The sequence below is a fragment of the Hypomesus transpacificus genome, chromosome 13 (genome assembly GCF_021917145.1).
Source record: "Hypomesus transpacificus isolate Combined female chromosome 13, fHypTra1, whole genome shotgun sequence".
NCBI lineage: Eukaryota > Metazoa > Chordata > Actinopteri > Osmeriformes > Osmeridae > Hypomesus > Hypomesus transpacificus.
In genome coordinates this window covers 5,125,968-5,148,124 of record NC_061072.1, presented here as the reverse complement: position 1 = coordinate 5,148,124, position 22,157 = coordinate 5,125,968, and the positions used below count along the sequence as shown (strand labels likewise).

General features: G+C 42.2%; 1 long non-coding RNA gene across 1 annotated transcript; it reads right to left on the bottom strand.

Moving 5' to 3' along the window:
• Positions 1 to 19,505: 19,505 nt before the first annotated feature.
• Positions 19,506 to 21,720, bottom strand: LOC124475645. The gene is made up of 3 exons (XR_006956951.1): positions 20,926 to 21,720; positions 20,731 to 20,842; positions 19,506 to 20,649 (listed from the first exon to the last, which is right to left on the bottom strand). It is a non-coding gene; the product is annotated as an uncharacterized LOC124475645 (long non-coding RNA).
• Positions 21,721 to 22,157: the final 437 nt, after the last annotated feature.

Sequence of the window (22,157 nt, the reverse complement as noted above, 5' to 3'; positions counted from 1 at the left end):
TAGCTGCCATACTGTTACGATGCGCCACCTTTCGTTTCTTCATTTAAAGTTTTATATTGGACCATTTCGTCTTAATTTCTGCCCTGGTCCGGTTCTCTAAACCCACAGCATTGATGGCCCTATAATAATAATGATAATTTTATTTGTACTGCACTTTACATTTAGCTAAATCTCAAAGTGCTGCAGGTTAAAAACAAGAAAGGGCGCAAATAGTGACAGTTTTCCACTCTGCCGACTTTCTTTTGTCACTAATACCTGATGACAGGCCGCCAAACAGGACACATTTTCTCGTCTCCACCTCTGTTGTCAGAACCTCGATCTCACAGTCACCGTATTTCTTCGAATAAACGCTGCGGCGTTTAAAGTTCATTTTTGGTGCAGCGTTTCTTCAAGGAAATATGGTAGGCCTAATTCAGACAACAAAATGACCTCAGGAGCGCATTTATAGTCCATCTGCATATTAATTTCTGGGAGGAGGCAAGGCGGGGTCAGTGGCTCGTTCACGTGCGGTCAATCTCACGTTGATTGTGATTTATAAAGGAAAGGTGCGCAGGACCTGGCGTACGACCGGTTTTATACATGTGAATATTTCTGTGCGTAGGTAGGCCTACTTTTCGAGTTTTGGCGGTACGCCATCTTCTGGCCCCTAGTGTTGCCCACCTCATGCCCCTTACCCCTACCCATTCAATATGGCACTCCAGTGCAAGGTCGGGGTACAGTCCGACCTCCTCCACGTGCCGCGCAAGCCAGTAGACCAACGAGCTGCCAACGATCCAGACGTGCGGACGACTTTGGTTTTCCATGGTGTGATCAGAATCAGAATTGGTGTTTATTCGCCATGAAAGTTTGCACAGACAAGGAATTTACTTTGGCAGGAGAGCCTACCCAGGCAGCCATTTTCGGCGGTGATATGATTCAACATCTGCCTCTTATATACTAGATGGCTTCCCGCTTCTTCTTTTTCAAACAATGCAAGGCTAACATCTGCCTGTTTATTTGCCGCCTGTGTCTGTGTTGTTTTTGTTCACAATATTGTCATTGGTTGGCCTTAAAGACAAATAGCTCTATATTATTTCTGAGACACTCGCGTCCTATTTTGTAATTTTACCGCCCTGATCGGCATCATTTGAGTAATGAGGGCAAGCGCAGGCTTATTGATTAGGCTACTTAAAAAACGTAATGTTTCATCATGGAAGATAGAGGAGCCTAGTTAGAGAAGGATTTAGCAGTTTTACTATTACATTAGCCTATTTAATTAATAATTTTTTCAGAGTAACCTCAAACCTTTCTTTTGTTTCTTTGACCATACATTTTCTTTGGGGGCTTAGTGGTCTCGGTTTAACATCATTATTTATAGCGACTTCATTATTGATAGCGAAGAAGCCTACCGGACATTGTTAGTTCGCAATGTACAAAGAATGCTCCTGCAACAAAGTTGTTACTTAGTAACAATTAGCCAGCTAGACCATATGCTAGATGCCTAGCAGAAGTTTGAAGCTAACAAAGAATGCTCGTGCAACAAAGTTGTTTCTTCCCCTGCAAGAGGGAATGGTGATCAGCAACCTCATAGGTGATCAGCAACCTCATAGTTGAATCAAAACGAATACATTTGGCAGACCGGTGTAAAAATGTACCTAATCTCTATGACTTAAACGTCATTGGCCAGGTCTCCCAGATTCGTTAAGAAGCTCATAAGAACTTCTTAAGAAGCTCTTAGCATTAAGCCAATAAACGTCATTGTAAGTTTTTCCCTTCTCGTGATATTTTCAGGCATTTAGCTTATTCATATTGCATTCATTCAGTAATAAAGAACCCCCTTTGAAGCTTATTTTAACAACGACGTTACCAGCAGTAGCTATCTCAGATGGAATCGCGATTCAAATAATACCATAGGCTAACTGAAAATATGCCCCCAAAAACGTAAATAAGCTTGACATTTATATAGGGAAAAATCACTCATTCATAAAAATGGCAGTGGTAGCGATCATTGTCAGTAACAAGGCAACATGTGAGATAGCCCTGCTGTGTGGAGAAGCTGCCCCGGTAAATTGTAGGCCACTACTACTAGCTACTACTGTCTTGGTAGCGATTGCGTTGGTTGAATTCGATTTAACATTACTTTCGTTGTACGGTCTAGGCTGAAATGAATTCTTTTCATTTACAGATTGACAAAGTTTAGGCTGTGGCAATGGAGTTCAGGTTAGTAGTCACTAGTCAGATAGTTTCACCTATTGAAAGACTTTTTATTTAAGTAAGGGTAGTGCCTTCCTACTGTAAACAGCTGAGATGTTTTTGTTAGCTACTAGGCTACAGCAATGCAGTGAGCTACACTGGTTTTAAACCACATAATTTCACCCACAAATCGTTTACTTGTAATCTAATGTCATAAGAAATCCTACAACGAAAATGTATTTGTGAGGAATGTTTATTTAGTTTATTAGCCCTACAGGACACCTACCACACACGTTGCCTAATGAAAGCCGGCAGGATTCTAAGAGACTGTTCCCACCCATCCTTCAGTATCTTTTCCCCGTTGCCTTCTGGCAGGCGTTACCGCAGCATCCGGTCGCGCACACGCAGACTGGACAACAGTTTCTACCCAAGGGCCATCAGGCTTCTGAATGTACACTGATATGGACATTGTTTTACTGCACACTCACTTATACTCTGTCACTTTCAGCTACTGGTTGCACTATCAGTAACATTGCACTACTGTACCTCACTGTACCTCGCCACCAGGCTCCTGTATGGTTTTTCCCGTCTTGAGATATTTTCAGGCATTTAGCTTACTCATATTGCATTCATTCATTAATAAAGAACCCCCTTTGAAGCTTATTTTAACGACGATGTTACCAGCAGTAGCTATCTCTGATGGAATCGCGATTCAAATGATACCATAGGCTAACTGAAAATATGCCCCCAAAATCGTAAATAAGCTTAACATTTATTTAGGGGAAAATCACTCATTCATAAAAATGTCAGTGGTAGCGATCATTGTCAGTAACAAGGCAAAATGCGATATAGCCCTGCTGTGTGGAGAAGCTGCGTAAATTGTAGGCTACTACTACTGCTGCTAGACTGTCTTGGTAGCGATTGCGTTGGTTGAATTCGATTTAACAGTACTTCCGTTCTACGGTCTAGGCTGAAATGAATTATTTTCATGAACAGATAGACAAGGTTTAGGCTGTAGCAATGGATTTCAGGTTAGTAGTGACTAATCAGATAGTTTCACCTATTGAAATACTTTTTATTTAATTAAGGTTAGTGGCAAACATGTGCCGCCGTTTAACTTCCTACTAGTACTGTACTGTAGACTCACGGTGTTCCGTGCAAACTCGGACGTAGAGCGACTTTAAATAAGGCTGCAACGGTCAAAAATAAGGCTACAGCTAATCTGATAGCATCGTTGTTGCCGTAAAACGCTTGGCAACTTTCTGAGCTATGATTGACATGATGTTGAACCAATAATATAGCTCAAAATATAAAAAAACGGCGACATCCGGCGTTGTTCGGCACACCATGAGTAGCTCACGGTGTTCCGTGCACTCTATTATTTAACTCATGGTGTAACGTTTGCTCCTTTCCACCAGGGGTCCAACAGATGGAAACATGTTTAACTGACAACCACAACGATAAAACATTTAAAGACACTTGTGAGACACATATAAGAACCTTATATGTGTTTATACTCATAATATAATATACATAATATGCATAAGTATAATATGGATACTATTATATGGATAATAATAATCTGTATAATAACCTAATATACATTATTAGTCTTGTCTAGCTTGTATTTGTGTGGTTGTATCAGTTATTCGCTAGCACACAGGTTTTCAGGGATACTTTGTGGGAATACAGTGGAAGCTCCTGTGATTCTAGTGGTTACCCCTTACCTTGAATATGCGTCTCAAAATGAAAGCTGTTGGAAAGTTGGCATCCGTCACAGGGTTCTCACAGGGACAAGTTATTCCTTTGGCTAGACTACTTCTCAGCATTAGAAATACAAGGTGTTGTGAAATGGACAAATTGTATGTGGACAAAGCCAACTTCAATTCATAATTGCATTCACTCTTTATTTCCATAGCTATTGTGGTTTCAAACTAGCATAACTACATATCCTACACAAAGATATAAAATTGTAACCCCGAGCCCTGCCTTCAACAGAGAACTGTGAGATGTTGTGTTTAGAAATACATTAGGATCATTAGCTTCCCTGCAAGAACAGGTACTGACAGGAGGCGCGACGAGAACGCTGATCCATATGCCTCCCAAAAAAAACTATTAACATTAAAGTTGATTTTAAAAGATTAAACTGATTAAAGATTGAACAGTTGAAATGCCAAAGATAGGCGGACAAACCGATTGCGCGACGCCAAAGGTGTCTTTTTTCCTTCTGTCACTTCTGTCCGGACAGGATAGGAAATGCAGAACATATTCAACAAAAACATTAAACAGAACTGGTTAAAATAGCCAAAGATAGCAAACATATATACAAAGATAGCAAACATATATAAAAAGTGCTAGGTCTCACTAAGATAGCACTTGGGGCAGTACCAGTCCCCTGCTGGCACACTTGCAATCCCCAAACAGGTGAGGTGGAACCAGAGCTCGCAAAGTTCACACTGTACCCACTCGTAGATGGCATCCTCCACACCTGCCTCCTCACCTGAGGGAGGGGATAGGCTACGGCAGACAGCGCAGTGTCCGCCAAGCTCCTCCACTACTGCCATCTGCTTCTCCTTCTCTGCCCTCTTCCTCTCCTTTTCCTCCCTCTTCCTCTGGGCCTCCTCCCTCTTCCTCTGCGCCATCTCCCTCTTCCTCAGCACTTCTGCCTGTCTCCAAAGCCGCGCTTCCTCCTTCTCCTTCTCCTCTTCCTCCTGTCGGACCAGCAGCTCGTTATATTCGTCACTGGTGACGACCCGAGCACCAAGTGGTGGCCTCCTCCTCACCACTGGTAGCCGCTGGTCTTGACGGTTGGCCATCACAGGGGGCATTAAAATGTCTCCCCACTTGGCTGAGACCAGACCTGCCCGCACCAAAGGATTAGATGGAGCAGGTCCATGGCAGGTGCAGGTTCGGCAGCAAGGGGTTGCTGCAGGGGGGGCAGGGCCGGTGGAGGGGGCTGGGCCGGTGGTGGTCGCCGTGGTGGGGGCTGGGCCGGTGGTGGTCGCCGTGGTGGGGGCTGGGCCGGTGGTGGTCGCCGTGGTGGGGGCTGGGCCAGGGGTTGGGCCGTTGGTGGGGGCTGGGCCGGTGGTGGGGGCTGGGCCGGTGGTGGGGGCTGGGCCGGTGGTGGCCCAGGTGGTGGCCCAAAAAAACATCCCCCCTCACCAGGCCAAGACGGGCAGCATCCCTGTCAAAGATCCTCTTGAGAGGACCAAACACCCCCACATCCAGTGGCTGCATGATGTGAGTGGTGTGCGCAGGGAGGCACACAACCACCACCATGTTCTCTCTGCAGAACCGGATGGCTTCCCTGTTCTTAAGTGGCTCCGCCTGGTCCACCACAAGGAGCAGAGGCCTCTCTGGCGGGGCATGTTTGATGAAGTGGCCTAGCCACTTCAGCCACAGGCCATGTACCCCTTCTCTGACCTTCCATAGATGGCACCAGGGGGACCTTCCAGGGCATATGGAGCACTCGGGAGGCAGCCAGTGAAGATGACAAATGGGGGGATGTCTGCCCCTGCAGCACTGATGCAGCAGTGCACGGTGATGTGCTCCCGGGTGGTCACCTGCTGCCGGTACACGTGCTTCTTGCCCTTAGGCGCCAGCACCCGCTCCCTGGACTTCGGTTTGTCCCCAAACCCCGTCTCATCGGCATTAAACACCAGATGAGGTGTTGTGTGGAAGCCGTGCTGGTGGAAGATCGGCTCATACAGCTCAAAAAACCCATCGATGGCTTCCTCGGTGGCCGCAAACACCCTGGCCCTGTCTATTTGGCTGGGGATCCTGGTAGACAGCTCCGGATGGCGAGCCCGGAACCGTGACCACCAGTTGTCACTCAGGCCCCGCTCCAGATTGACCAGAGATGCCCTCCCTGAGGCTCTGACCATCTCCAGCGCGTACACCTTGATGGTGGCCCGGCTCAATGGCCACCCATGGTCTGCCATCCACAAGGAGTACCTGATGAGCTCCTCCTCCTCATCCGGAGTACTTACCAGTCACCCAATCCTGGAGGGTTGTGGCAGGCATGCCACATTCCCTGGCCACTTCCCTCACACTCCTCCCCCCACTCACCTCTGCCACCCTTACCTCCATCTCCTGAGGGGTGTAGGTTCTCCTCCTCTTTGCCTGTTTTGATGTCATGGCTGTAGAAACAGGCAGATAATTTGCGTTATCATTTGTGGCATAATAGATGAAGCTCGAGTTCTTCTAGATATTGTTTTGGCTGGTGTGCCACGGTTAGGCTACAATACAGTATATTGATGATCATATATTGATCATGCTAAGTCTACTAATAAAGGCAAAAGACACCACAGGGATTTGAACCCCGTCCTGACAAAGCAGGAGTGCCACCACTGGAGTCAAAGGGAGCGCCACACAGTAGTAGACCCTACTGTACCTGTTTTCTATTTCATAATATATTAAATAATGTTGACTATAGCATCAGTAATAACTGTTCAGTAATTGTATTTGAAGTAAGAGAAATATCACGTCTAAACAATATTGTTCAGTCCTATGATTTTAGGTTGCGGCTGCATAAGACACAACATGACAGTTAAGGTTTCCTGAGGTAATTTTTTAAAAATAATTTGTCTAAATGGGTAGTTTCGATAATGATTGTAAAGGAATACTTTAGCGTTAAATAAAATACGATCAGTTTGACGTAATTCAATACATAACAAGACATTTATATTAGTTTCACTCAAAGAGACGCGTCATGACAGTCAATTTTCCTCCGGTGACTCTAGCATTAAAACATAGCGTAATCAAGACTGTAACAAGTCATTTTAAAACAACAAATTGTATGAAATGATACGTCAAAACATACTTTAATATGTTTTTGTTTAATTTAAACATTTGTTAGTTGATAAAACAAGGCTTAGAGAGCAATTTCCCTTACGGAGATATGGCTCCGCCTAGCTAATTGCTATGCAAATTCCTCTCCCGGCACCATTTTTATTCAACGGTAGGGGGAGCTTTGCTACTTACTGTGCTCTGGTTGCCAGCAGAAGTCCAACTGATGTCAATTTGACTTTGCTGGGAGCGGGAGAAAATTAGCTTTGCAACAGTATCGATTACACATTATGCCAGGGAGTATTTTTTATTGGCTGGGGTGTTTTAGGTGACGTGTACGGAACACCGTGAGTAAAAGTTGTGCACGGAACACCGTGAGTCTACAGTACTGTAAACAGCTGTGGTTTTTGTTAGCTACTAGACTAGGCTACAGCAATGCAGTGAGCTACACAGGTTTGAAACCACAGGTAATGATAATTTCACCCACAAATCGTTTACTTGTAATCTAATGTCATAATAAATCCTACAACAAAAAAGTATTTGTGAGGAATGTTTATTTTAACGATTGAAAACAGATGCATCATAGACCGCCGTAGTATGTGTTGCCCGGGCAACAGAGGCTAATGTCATGATGCTAATACTTCAGTGAAATAGTAGACTACTGTTTCCGAAAGTAGATGTACTTCCTTAATGATATTAGCTTGTATTGTAAAATACACATTACAATTGTGTGTCATATCACAAAGTAAAATGAGCAAATAGTTATCACCCAGGCCTCTTTGCTTGTGGCGTTTCTGCAGCTGCCTTGCAGTCAAGCAGTTAGCCTAGCCATCTCCAAGAAGTTAACGAGCTGCTAAACTAATGTTCTGCTAGAGATAGTCACGCGAGTTTTCGTGACGTTAGTGGCTGTGGCTAGCAAGTTAGCCACCGTTAGCTTCACTTTTCGCCACAAAAATGCAATTTCTACTTAAACCGTGCAATGGAACGTAAATCCCAATACAACCAACGCAATCGCTAGCAAGACGAACCTTTTGACATAGCCGTTGTCTATGTAGTCCAAATATTGAGGCATCCTTAGGGGGGCGAAAAGAAACAAAAAATAATAATAATATATGTGAGATAACAATGGTTTGTGCTTGCCGAAAGGCAAGCACACCCCAATAAAGGAACACTTCTTGGGATTTCGCATAGCTTCTGACTCTACTGGTCTAGGCTTGTCAACACTCATTCTTAACAGGCTTGAAGAATTGAACATCCATCCAGGACTGTAGGGGACAATCGTATGACACTGGTGCAAACATGAAGGGCACAAATAAAAGTGTGTAGGCTAGGCTGTTAGCAAAAAATCCACTTGCGTTTTATGTGCCTCGTGGAGCACATACCTTAAATGTAATGGTTTCACATGCTGCTAAAGCATCCATGGATACCCTTCTCAGGTTCTCCTCAAAGGTGGGCTAGCTTGCATAACTATGTGGACATCATACTAATGTCCTGGAGTGAAACGCGATGGGAGAGCCTGTGTAACAGGCCACTTTAACCCCCGCCCAGACTAAACCTGGGTATACTTTGGCCCAGGCCAGAGTTTACCCCGGGGATAAACTGTCCTAGGCCCTAATTGGTGGTCAGATTGAAGTGTGATGCTAGGGAGTGGAATGTAAATAGTTCTTGAGACAGTTAATTTGTACTATTTATTTATTTGTTTGTTTATTTTGCATATTCTATTTTGATCATTTAATATGTGTAACATTTTACAATATATCATTTTTATTGAAAGCAAACTTTCATATATTCTTTCATTGTTTAATATTATTATTATTATTGTTTGTTAGCTAAATTGTCATTTGTTGCATTTCTTCTTAGCTCTTGTGATAAATAAAGGTCAGGGTTAATCTTCTTTTTGGGGGGCAGGTGCCAGGTGTCAAGCTTGCCTGTACAAGCCCCACTTAATGCAAACAGAGGAGTAAAGTTTGCTGAGAGTAGAGTTTGCAACACAACAAAGGTATCCCCAGTGGATCTACGATTTACCTCCAGAGAAACGGGTAAATAACACCTAACTTACCTGACAAAGCTGAACCCCCAATAAAATGTAGAAAAATACCAAAACAAATGTGTGGGCTAAATTGGGCTGGCAGCCAAGCTAGTATAATCTGGCCTGAGGGGTATGAATTGGCCTAGGCCATAATATGCCTGGGGTATAATCTAGCCTAGGCCCCTTTAACACCAAGCATAGTCAAGACTAGGGGTATACTATGGCCTGTTACACCGGGTTAGCAGTATTGAACCTTTACGATACCAAGCAGACAAGGTGAGAGAAGCTCTGTTAGAAGTCAGGGAACAGGCTAATGACACTGCAGTGAAAGTTGAGGCTCACTCTCCTGCTGAAGAAATTGGATCACTTAGATTTCAAATTTGTGGTGTGGTCTGTGTGGTCTGGTATGACATTCTCTCCAGAATTAACACCTCAAGCAAGCTCCTTCAATCAGCCAACATGCAGCTTGATGTTGCAGTGGACCTCATTAAGAAAAACAAAGAAAATGTCAGTTACAGGACAACTGGTTTTAAGGATGGACAGGTCACAGCAAAAAAAGATTTGTGAAGAAATGGACACTGAAGCCGTGCTGAAGGAGAAAAGGCTGCGGTCCACATCCAGTCTTTGGAGCATTGTGTCTTTGGAGGACCACTTTCAGTCTTTAGAGGAAATTAGAAACAACTTCGGAGTGCTTCTCAGTTGTAGCCAGCTTGATGCACAGACACAAAGGGACCAGTGTAAGCTTCTTGAAGACAAACTCACCTGTGGAGAAGAGGCTCATGTTGATGGGAGTGCTCTTGCTTGAGATGGAGAGACTTCCAGGGGCACGTTCTCTGTACATCGCTTATTATATCCAAGATCAAATGACACATCCAAGATGACATCATCTTGCAAATCATGATCTGACTATGACCATGTTGTTTATAATTAGTATAGCTGGATTGAGTTATGTGTTGGTCTAAAAGGGGGTATGTATCAATAGTAGAAACCTTGATCAGCAATGCTGCTATTGGCTGCTCACATAAGTCTATGGCTGCTCACCGTGGCCAAATAGAGCGCCGTTTTTTCCGCAAAAGAGCAACAGTTTGCTCAAAGGTTACTCCGAATTTGAAGATGTAATCAGAACGCCAGGGAACACCTCAGTCTGCAAAATCCAAGAAAGAGGGCTGGCAAAAAGTAGCAGACCAAATTAAATGTAGTGGTGACCATGTTAGATATTTTATCGCTTATTACAGTAGGTGAGGCCTATGTTTTTGTATTTTCACACTTTGTTTTTAATCTTTAATGTCATATGTGGTTTCAACAAATTTATGATGTCAATGATACCCTCTCTCACAAAAAAAACGATAGGCTATCTCTGAAAAAGTATAGGCGAGTAGCATATTGCGTTGTGCTTAAGGATCTATCTATCACGCAATGAGCAATTAATTCGGTTGCACCTTCCGCACAGGGTTGTTGTCGTAAAAACGGACAAGACACGTCTGTGACAGACTTCCTGTATCACCTCTACTTATAAAGTCGCAATCAAATCTTGTTTACATAAAATAAACCTGCTCGGGAGCAGGCTTATTTTATAGCCTATCGTTTTTTAAGCTAAAGGACTTGTTGCTATGAGTATGACAGCCTGTCCAGAATGAGCTTTGAAGAACCGAACAATCCAACATAATGACAAATCGTCAACAATCAAATCCAGCTAACTGAGTTGGCAACGTATGGAGAACGAGCCCCAGAACTCCCCCAAGCAAAGATTACCTCTTTCAAATTGAGATCTGTGAGTTGTACCCAAATCTTTGCAGAGCTTTTCTAAACGGAAATTGATAAAGAATTACTTGAGATCTTCCATGGCTCAAGAAAAGACTAAGTGGACTAGCACCAATTAGTATTAATAATAACATTGGCTATCAGATGTCAGGGTTAGCTCAAAAGCACATGAAAGGTCGCTACGACCTGAAGACTGTAAGCCGTTCTTTAAACCCAGGTGATCAAGTTTAGGTGTTGTTGCCTCAATGAGGGGGGGATTCTAAAATGGAAACACACAGACAACTAACAACACAGGACTGGGGAACGTAACAGATTACTTGAGCCGATATCATTCACGTCTTACTAAAACAACGGCCACGCGAAAGGGAATGAGGAAACCGTTTCCTCTACAAAAAAAAAATGTATGCGGGTCACGTGAAAAAAGGATCCAAAGACCGAGTCGGGAAATGAAGAAATCGTTAGTTTCCTCTAGCTCAGTGGTTCCCAACCCTGGTCCTCAGAACCCCCTGTCCTGCATGTTTTAGATGTTTCCCTGCACCAACACACCTGATTCAAATGAATGGGTCGTTATCCAGCTCTGCAGAGGCCTGTTAACGACCATTCATTTGAATCAGGTGTGTTGGAGCAGGGACACATCTAAAACATGCAGGACAGGGGGTCCCGAGGACCAGGGTTGGGAACCACTGCTCTAGCTACCAGTACAGAGCCTGTGCAGGTTATGTGAAAATTATCCAAAATAATTGTTTCTGTTAACTTGGACGGGCTTACGCAACAGTCCCGATGCGCGTGACTGTAGCCACGAGAAAATAAACGAATCGCTCTTTGAGAGGACTCGTTACTCCCGAGTCCTTGTAAGGATTGGTTCAAAATGAACGAATCGTTCACGAACGACACATCACTACTGTGGAGATGTTTTTGTTAGCTACTAATGTGTCTTGCGTAGGCTACAGCGTTGTAGTGAGCCACACTGGTTTGAAACCACAGATAATGAACATTTCACCAACAAATCGTTTACTTGTGATCTATTGTCATAGTAAATCCTATAACAATTTTTTTTTGTGAGGAATGTTTATTTAACGATTGAAAACAGATGCATCATTGGCTGCTGTAGTATGTGTGTAATGATGTTAATGCTTCAGTGAAATAATAGACTACTGTTTCCGAACGTAGAAATACTTCCTTATATCAGCTTATATTGTACATTACACAATTGTGTTTCATATCACAAATTAAAATGAGCAAATAGTTATCACCCTGGCCTCTTTGCTTGTGGCGTTTCTGCAGTTGCCTTGCAGTAAAGCTATAGTTAGCCTAGCTATCTACCAGAAGTTAACAAGCTGCTAAACTTATGTTCTGCTAGAGGTTGTCACGCGTGTTTTTGTGACGTACCACATCACATCAGTTACTGTGGCTAGCAAGTTAGCCACCGTTAGCTTCATTTAACGCCACAAAAACGTAATTTAAAATTAAATGCAACAGAACGTAAATACAAATTCAAGCAACTCAATCGCTACCAAGACAACACTTTTGACACCGACGTTTTCTATGTTGTCCAAATATTGACGGATGCTTAGGGGGGGCAAAAAGAAATAAGGTTTAGGGGGGCAAAAAGAAACTAGAGAGGAAACCATTTCTGGGGAAATTGTAGGGTGTGCTCGCTTGCAGATGGGTCCATTTAACCCTTGCGATCTCTTCGGATCATTCTGACCCATCAGTCATTGTGATTCACCGTTGTATTGCGACAACTTTACAGCATACAAAAAGAAAGTGAAGCATTTTATTTTAACCGTCGGGCTGTCTCAGACTCCCCACATGGTGAAGGTTAAAAGAAAATGTTTTTCATTTGTTTTTGAATTGGGTAAAATTGGGTAAACACAACAATGGTTTGTTGTGAACTTTTGGGTCATGTGACCCCTTTGAAACAAGCTATTCTAACCACGTTGTCACCGGCAGTATTTTTCAGATGGAATTGCGATTCAAACAGTACCACCTGGGGCCTGTACTATGAATCAAGATCAACATGCTCTGGATTACTTTCAGTTACCCGGCTACGCGAAGCCTAAGAATCGCAGTCATGATAAGCGGTACTACGACGGCAGTTATCAACTCTCTAACTCAACCCAGATCTTTCCAATCTAGAGACGTGCGCGTTCACACAAAGGGGCGGTGTTTGCATCGTATGTCCAATCACAAACATGGACAAAACAAGAGACGCATATTTCACGCAGGAGGAGCAGACAATAATCTTACAAACTTTGTCTACTCCTCCTGCGTGAAATATTGTAATAAAAGCATATCAGGAATACAGACATACAATACAGGCAAAAATCAACAAAGTGCTGCTGCCAAGCTGGCATTAAATAGCAGACGCTGTAAATGCGTAAGCTACATGACTTATTGAAGATGTGACCATAATTACACGTGTGCATTCAATCCACAACGTTAAACTTTTGTTGCTGTATTATTTTAGTTGCAACCCTGCAGTGGCAAACGATCGTGGGAGCAAATAAAAAATACACATAAACCATAATTCAAAACGGTAAGTAGCAGTAGCCAATACTTGCACATATTTTAAGGCCAACAAGTACAAGGCTGAATTGCCTGAATTAGTCCCTTTTGTAGGATATTGTATAGCTACAATATAGCTACCTGCCTAGGAGATGTCCCTCTCCAGCAATCAGGGTCACCCCATGTTGGAAGGAGTGGAAGGGGGCATTTCTTCAGACTCTGGTGGCAGCAGGTTGGAAGCCCAGGCATATGTATGTTTCAAGTATTCAAGTAATGTGACCATGTTCATTCAACAATTATTTATGAAAATTGTAGGAGTAAAATGTAGTACTGTTCTCTGCAGTGACAGGAAATACAGTGGTGTTGCTGCCACCACCCACTGTCATCCCACAGTGCCATACAGAGGTAACAGTGAACCTAATAGTCATAAGCCCGTATGTATGCCATACGTGGTTGCTGAATATGGATCAAATATACTATTTACTTTCTCAAGTGGAGGTCCTAGATGATCAGGAAACTGTGTCTGCCTGCTCATTTTGGGGGTACACTTTTGAGTTTTATTTACCACTTTCAACACAGATGGTGAGTGTGTGAACGTGTGGTTGTGATTGAAGTGTCTGGAATGACTTACTTATGGTGGTGGTCTCAACATAAGACACAAGTCCTTAAAGTGCTCATTTCAAATATGACTCAATTGATTAAATTGCTATGGTGTTAAACTCAGCAGGAGGAGGAACTTCTTCCTCCCCCTGAGACTAGGGCCTCCACTTCAAGGCCGAGACAAAGACTAAAAAATGTATAATACATTACAGTACAATTCTAGAACTATAATCATTAGCTGTATCACGGGCATGGCACTATCTATAATTCCAGTTATTAATATTTGTGGCAACTTAATCACCAAATGCATCAAGGGCACTGTGCCCTAGTGAATATAGCAACGGGAACAATGCTCGCACGACTTTATAAAGGATGCATGTATTAAAGTTATGTATTGTGCTTATTAAATTGATGTCTTATGAACTTAGAAGTGTGCTCAGGCTTAAACGTTGTGTCTCACACAGGGTGTGGGAAACAGGCTGTATTTTGTGTCGTTATCTCTCCATTTCAGAAGCAACCTTGAAATTGATTGATTGATTGAGTTGATTTCCAACTGCTGCATTAAAGCTGATATTATCGGACCTCTGCGACTCCAGACCACTCTTTCTAGAACACAGACTTGTGTCATGGAATACCATCATTACATATTGGATTAGACACAAAGAGTTTGAGTCCTTCAAGACACAAGGTATAAGCAATGAACCTTGAAACACAGTAGTCAAATGGACACCTTCAACTTTGTCCAAATGTGCCTTGGAAAGGGACAATGTTACTTATTTTTTTAAGGTTGGAGCAGACAATGTGAAGGCCCTGTATAAAAAAAAACTGGAGCTCGATTAAAAGAGTATTTAAATAATAAATAAAAAAACAAGGCTGGAGACAGAAAAACTGTAATATGAGAAGAGATAGTACATGACTGAATGAATGACACTAAACTTAGTTACACAGACATATTTTTCTGTGTTGCTAGGTAAGGGAGAACACATGAGGATGTATTTGTTAAACTTTTTTCTACAATTTGGTCTTTTTATACCTTTTTGTGGCTTTCTTGTTGTGCCTTTTGAATCTTTTCTGGGGGGTTTCATCACTTATCTCTTTCAATGTCCTATTTATTATTTTTGAAAAATGCTATAATAGTGAATGAAACATCAAAATTCAATGAAAGAAGTGAAATGATCATTTATGCATCACTTGTGAAGAGTTTTGTATAGATAGCCATTGTTCTTTTGCGGTTTGAAAGGTTTTGGTTGAAAAAAAACTCAATTTCTGCTACGGACATGATTAGAAAATGGCTCAAAGCAACCCAAGGACAACAGAATGGGTTAAGGGGAGACACCCCAGTGAACAGGGATAATATATCAACATGAAACCTCCCCAGTTGATAACTAATAGTAGGTCAAATATTGTTTTCATTACTAGTTTCCTGTAGCAGAATGTATGTTGAAATGAGCAAATGATTAAGTTGTAAAATATGATATCATTTGCATACATTTCCAGAACGGAAATCAGAACATTGAGTGAAAAACCTTGTTTCATTTTGTCAACATATTAGAGTCATTTTTTTTTACAAAGGGCACTATGGATATCTCTTTTTCATCACTCCATTAATCAGAATATGGTGGTAACAGCCATTAAAGAAAATCCGTTGCAAATTGCTCGGCAGACCATGTTCTTGCTCAGGTTCTCTGCATCACCCACACTATAAAAGTACCCATAACAAAATAACGAAACGCTATACATACAGTCTGTGGGACTGTGCGTGCACAGCTTCAATGTGTTGCATTGGCAACATACAGCTCAAGAAGCTGGCAATATACGTAATTCCCTCTGCTAAGAACCTATATCTTTCAGAAAGATACTCATGAGGGAATGCAAAAGGGTTTTGTCAGTGTCTAAATGTTTTGGTTCTTCTGAGTGCACCGCTCTCACTATCCGCGCACCAAGATCCACATAATCTTCTATGAATGGTGACGACATTGGCCGGGTTTCCCAGATTCGTTAAGAAGCTCTTAACGCTAAGATCTTCTTAAGAACGTTCTAAGAGCGTTCGAGAGCACCCTTAGAACGTTCTTAAGACGCTCTTAGCGTTAAGAGCTTCTTAACAAATCAGGGAAACCCGGCCATTTTCGTAAAAATTAGTGGGCGCGGTTTTTATACCAGTTGATCTCCAACTTAACCTGCTCCCGACCAGGGCTGCGTTTCCCGTTAATGATGGATCGTAGCTGTTACGAGGGTTCTCTACGATGAAAATAACGATCCTTACGTGCGTTTCCCGAACATGCTCGTAAGGATAATCATCGTATGTGTCTCTTAAGTTGCACTTAACAAGACGCTGTCCATTGTACTGAAATGTGAATCTTCTGACGCAACTTTAAGACTTAAAACGTTAACCAAAATATTTAACAAATTACGGTACAGAAGAAATATTTTCTGTCGCTATAGAAAACTTTTAATTTATTGTAGGCTACTTATTTGATTACTTTTGAATGTACATTGTATGATGCTACATGAAGGCAAAGACAATAAGGTGAATATGCAAACTTACAGGTGTAAAACATCTGAGTTTTACACCGGTGTTAAGACCCTGCAATCAGCGACACAGGATGCTAAATACCAATAGGAGGTCTTGGAAATTAAGTGGGCTTGTCTCCAAATTGAGGTGAGGAAGCTCTTGTTTGAAGAAATGAAGTTCACAAGGCCCTCCATTTCTGTGCCTAGTCTTCTGCCCAATCAAAAAGGTAGTGTCAAATTTAGGTTACCTTATAGCCTAAGCATACAATGTTTATTTAAATTAAGTAAAGGCTGAATTGTGTATTGTATCATATATTCAGTGTTGCCTGTCCAATCCTTACATGTTTTTTCACCTTATAGATCTATGTGAGGGGCAGGAGTAGGGAGAACAAACTCCCATAAAACAACTATTTCTCAAACTACTTGTGCCTTGGTTTTTAACTCTTCTTGGTACTACACTTTCCATAGGCAAATATATATATATAAGAGTCCTATATTTACTACTTGATTGAATAACAAGGTTAAAAACCATGCATGTAAATGGAATCACACATCGCATATCCCAGCTAGCAGCCTAAATAATTCAATGTACAAATACAAGCATATTTACGGTCTTATTTTCTAGTGCTGACTATATCTACAATCTTGCATAGGCCAACAGCTTTCCAAGACCATGTTTGCAATCTCATAATTCTCACATATTGGCCCAAATGACATTGTGACAAATGACAAACACATAAGTAATGAATACCCCATCTCTTCAACATGGAATCAATGTTTCTGACATGAATAATCAACTCTACTTTAATTGATGGTTGATCAATTCCTACTCATTATGAGTGTAAGATGTGTCAGATGACATCATGATATTATGATGCTCCTGAACCACATAAAAGCAAACCTGCAGAGGCTAACAAGGAGGTCCTTTGCACTGACCCCTGCAACCCAACTACTGGAAGTGTTAAGGTTCTATGCCACTGGCAGTTTTCTGGAGGTTATTGGAGATGGATATGGGCTCTCAAGGCCTCAGTTTCAAGATCTGTGCAGGCTGTCACAACTGCATTACTTTGTCACATCCAATTCCCCACAACCAGAGGGGACAAGTCTGTGGTGCAGGACTTATACTACCTTCAATGGCTTTTATGATTTTTGAATTTGTAGTAGTTTTCACTCCCTCCCTGGCCCCTTCACCCTGTGTGACTTCCCAGTCAACCCTGTGGAGTCTTTCCAGTTCCTGGGCGCCACCTACTCCCAACATTAAGCTCGGCTATGCCACCAGCCTCTTCATCCACCGGGCTTGGCGTGCTACCAGCCCTATAATTCTAATAAACATCTTCAATGTTCAATTGTTGTTGTGTTATTGTACTGGTAAAAGCCTTACGTTAATGCATTTCTAGTTACTATTCCACATTACAACAGCCATATTTCAATTTTATAGTATTTTGAATAAGACTGACAGTTTTTTAAATACCTTCATTGCATGCGCCAAACCCAACAAATCAAAATATTTTGTGTAACCTAAATTTACTTGACAATAAACTGGATTCAGATATGTTTTCGGCACTTAAACTTGTATGGCTTAACAAATATCCCAGTTCCATCATAACTGTTGTAAAAAGAGAACCAAATAATCTTATTTTCCATCAGAAGTAACTTTTTAGTTTAATGTAGTTTTCATGGTCGGCCTACGTGTGTCTCCACTGAGTCTCTGTGCTACGATGAACTTAGCGATCTACGACTGGTCTGGAGCTCTTGTTAATCTAGGACAATTTTCAAGTGCCTCTTTAGCTACGATGGTTTCGGGAAATGGCCCGTACAACTAAGATCCATCGTACGATGGACTCTACCATCAATTTAGACTTACGATGCTTTCGGGAAACGCACCCCAGGTTAGCCGTTCAGCATGTGTTACCATGGCGATCTATCCCGGTAACAAGTGATCCACCGTCGTAGTACAGAAAACCCTGGGTTAAACCTGAAGTCACCTCGCTAACGCCAAATACCAGCAAAAGAAGACACAATGCGCTGCTGTGTTTGGCTGTAGTATCGTATTACAACAGCAAGCTGTTTTTGTATGCCCACGTCGGTGCCTTCATCGATAACTAAAGAATACAGTTCTTCCCCTATATCCTTAAGAAGCTAGTGCTGCTTGTCTGGGCCGATTACGTGTCGTATGAGTGCAGAGCATTTTATCCTGTGGCAAGCAATGTGCGCTGCCATTTTAAGGTTGGCTAACTTGACAGAGCGGTCAATTCTCACTGTGGTTATGCCACTCTCAAACAATGTACGCACTCGACAACTGGAGAACGGAGCAGCATTTCGAATGTGTTTCTCCATTTTGCTGTGGTTTTGGAGATCACTATGGTGCACGTGGATCTCGCTTTTGCAGTACTGACAAAAAGCTTTGGTATCATCCCCAGCCACACGTTCTATCCATTCTTTAATTCCGTTTTCACTTTCCCATTCTTTTGTATATTTCTTCCCGTATTGTGCCCACTTACCGGGTGTCATGATGTTTCTCCCCGGGGTTGCTAGCTAGCTAGCTAGCTACACCAACTACCAGTTTGGATCGAGAGCATAGGCATGAGCGTGTGTGTATGTGGACGTGTCCCATGTCCATGTGTGTATGTGCTGATCTGGAGTCAGTTTGGTAGGATTTGGGTATAAATTAATTAATTCATTTAAAATAAATGGATAAATTGATTTTATTTTAAGATATTCATGTCATTTGTAGCATGCAAAATAGGTCTACCTGAACCAGCAGACAAAAAATGTAACCCGCGGCAAAACTGCTAAAGTAGCCCAATTCCGCGGGAAAACCGCGGACCTGGCAACACTGCTTGCTGTGCAACAGTCTCTATGCACGTCGTATCTAACGCGTCGTTGCTAAAGTGTGCCGACGTTGTGATAGCACTGAGTACCATTCGTTGACAGAATGCACTTTTTGCCACAAAAACGTTGTAACTTCCCAAACTGGTCCTAAAATGGTCTTACGGTTCAAAGGTTATGGGTGTAAACACACCTCCAACTTTGACCCCTTGGTGGCGCTATAGTGCTTCAGTGGTCGACATGAAACTTTGCTGACGATAATCAGTAGACCGTTCCAAATCAGTGTGCCAAATTTCAAAACTTAACAAAAATAACAAAAACAATAGGTGCCAAAAGCAGCTTCGCTGCTGCTTGCCCCCTTATAAAACTAACAAAAACGATGGGTGCTCTGCAGCTTAGCTGCTTGGCCACTAATAATAATACCAACAATTACAACAGGGTTCCTCCTGACGAATGAATCCTAATACTAACCAAAATAAAAAATAAATAAAAACAAATAAAACTAACCAAAAAAATTGGTTTTCTCCCACCCAAGGAATCATAATTAAAACTTCCAGTTCCATTGCGGTGAAATAAGAAAAAAAATTTTGTTGCCCGTTTCCGTGGTGTATCCTAGTATCGGAGCTCCACTGATGTTGGCTTTTCATAGTACTCATGCACGCGCTTAACTCAGAGTGGATGTACTCCGAGTTGATTTAACAAATTCAAATCAGCTGTTCTGTAACCGAAAAGTCGGACTTTCCCATTTTAGAGTAACTCAACTCAGAGTTCAGGGTTAGGCTTAAAGTTTGTTAAACCCGCTACCTGGGGGGTATTCCAGGTAACGGGTTTAACAAACTCCATTTGATAAAACAAATGGAGAAAACTGACCAAGAGATGGTGTATTTGGGGCGGAAGATAAAGAAGACGGATCTAGAAATTAAATTGCCAGAACACCAGCTGCAGGTGGGTGCATGGTCACGGGTGAGTGAGTGTTAATTGTCAGAACAATATAGTAATATTAATTGTTGCATTTCCATTTGTAGGCAATAAAGAAGACAACATGAAATTGTAATGATTTGTGTTTCAGTGCCAGGGTTGGTGGAAGTGTATGCGGCACAGTTTGTCTCTGACTTTTCTCCCATCTTGGACATCTGCAGGGTGGAGGGGATGGTCGTCATCAGGGTCGTTTTGTACGGCAGGGTGTTGCTCTCCTCTAATAGTGGCAGTATTTTGAAGAACAACACATGCCACAATAATATCACATGCCCTCTCTGGTTTTACCCTCAGTCTACGTAGGCACTGGAACCGGGCTTTAAGAATGCCTATGGTCATCTCCACCCGGGCTCTAGTCCTGCAGTGGGCCACATTGTACCACTGCTGAGGGCCCGGCTAAGGGTCATGGTAAGGGGTCATCAGAGTGGGCTGGCATGGGTACCCTCTGTCACCAAGCATGTCGCCATGAAACTCTCCTGTAAGTATATAGTGGGTACATTGTGAGTGTGGTAGAAGAGGGAGACAAGGGAATGTTATTTGTTCAAAGCTTAACTTACCATTTGCAACTCTGTTGCTCATGGTAGACTCGCGATATATTCTTGAGTCATGTACTGAGCCAGGCCATTTGGCCTCCACATTTGAAATCAAATGTGCTGCATCACATATAATCTTGCCAGTGCAGAGAAGAGATATTAGCTGCGATATTTTAAAGTTGTGCTGTAGTCTTTATTATTGTAAGACAGAAAATATACCTGCACATTAATGCTGTGGAATGACTTCCTATTCACATAGTCTCCTTCATTGATGGATGGAGCTATGATGGGGATGTGGGTGCCATCAATGCAGCCAATCACATTGGGAAATCCTGCAAAATGGAAAGGATTTACTCATCCCAGTCTGAGATTGCAACATTGTCATTCACATGATTTCAAATTTCTTAATTGATTTAAACTGAATGTGTGCTTCATCAGTCAACTGAAATCATGTGTAATTCCTCTTTGATGGTCCTTAGAGGTTTGTGCCCAGGAAAGACAACGTAGGTCTGCAGTAGGCCTTTCAGTGCCAGGGCCACTTTTCTTATGGCTCGGCAGACTGTTGCTTTGCCGAGATGTTCTGCATCGCCAATGTTGTAGAGGGAACTCCCGTTGGCAAAGAAACGGAGAGCAACGCTAAGCATTTGGTCAGTTCTGAGAGAGCACGTCCACGGTGTGTAACATAAGCAATGTATGGATGGAGAATGTTGGTGAGATAAATTATTGAATGTGATTAAAAACTGTAACGTTCGCGTAGGTATTCATCGGGGAATGAAGTACATCCAATCGCGGTCTTAAAATCCTCTCCTGGCGTAAGGCTATGCGAATTATATTTTGCTCGTAATCGATTGGCCAACCCAGGAAAGGACACCCCGTCTCTGCAAACTGTTTCAAGAACCGAAAGAGGGTGGGGATTGCTAGGAAAACGCAGAGTTTTTCATAGAAAACCTGCTAGCGAGCAGGTTAGATTCACAGCGTAAGTTACCATGGCAACTTACCAAAAGGTTTCGTTACCTCTCTTTCTGGAACGTGGAACTCGGAGTATGCCTCTTTTCGGGGTTAAACAACTCAAAGTTGTCACTGAACCCGCTACCTGGAATACCCCCCTGGAATACCCCCCTGAACTTGTGTCAAAGATGTTATTATTATTTGGAAACACCGTGTTCAAAAGAAGCCCAAAATGACAACCGTAATTTCAAGTTGGAATTGACCTCCTATGTACACAACATAACCTTTCATGAATTTGACCTTCTCATGTCTCTTTGAAATGTATGCACTACACAAGGTCCAGTCCAGCCGAGTGAAAATTAAAATGTTATCATCAGAATTTACTATGGCAGGAAGTTGCATACAATAAACATATGCGGATCTTAATTTTTAAAAGTTGAATGTATAAATAAAATAAAGTCTAATACTAAGGAGCTAAACAATAACTTAAGAGCAGTACTTTA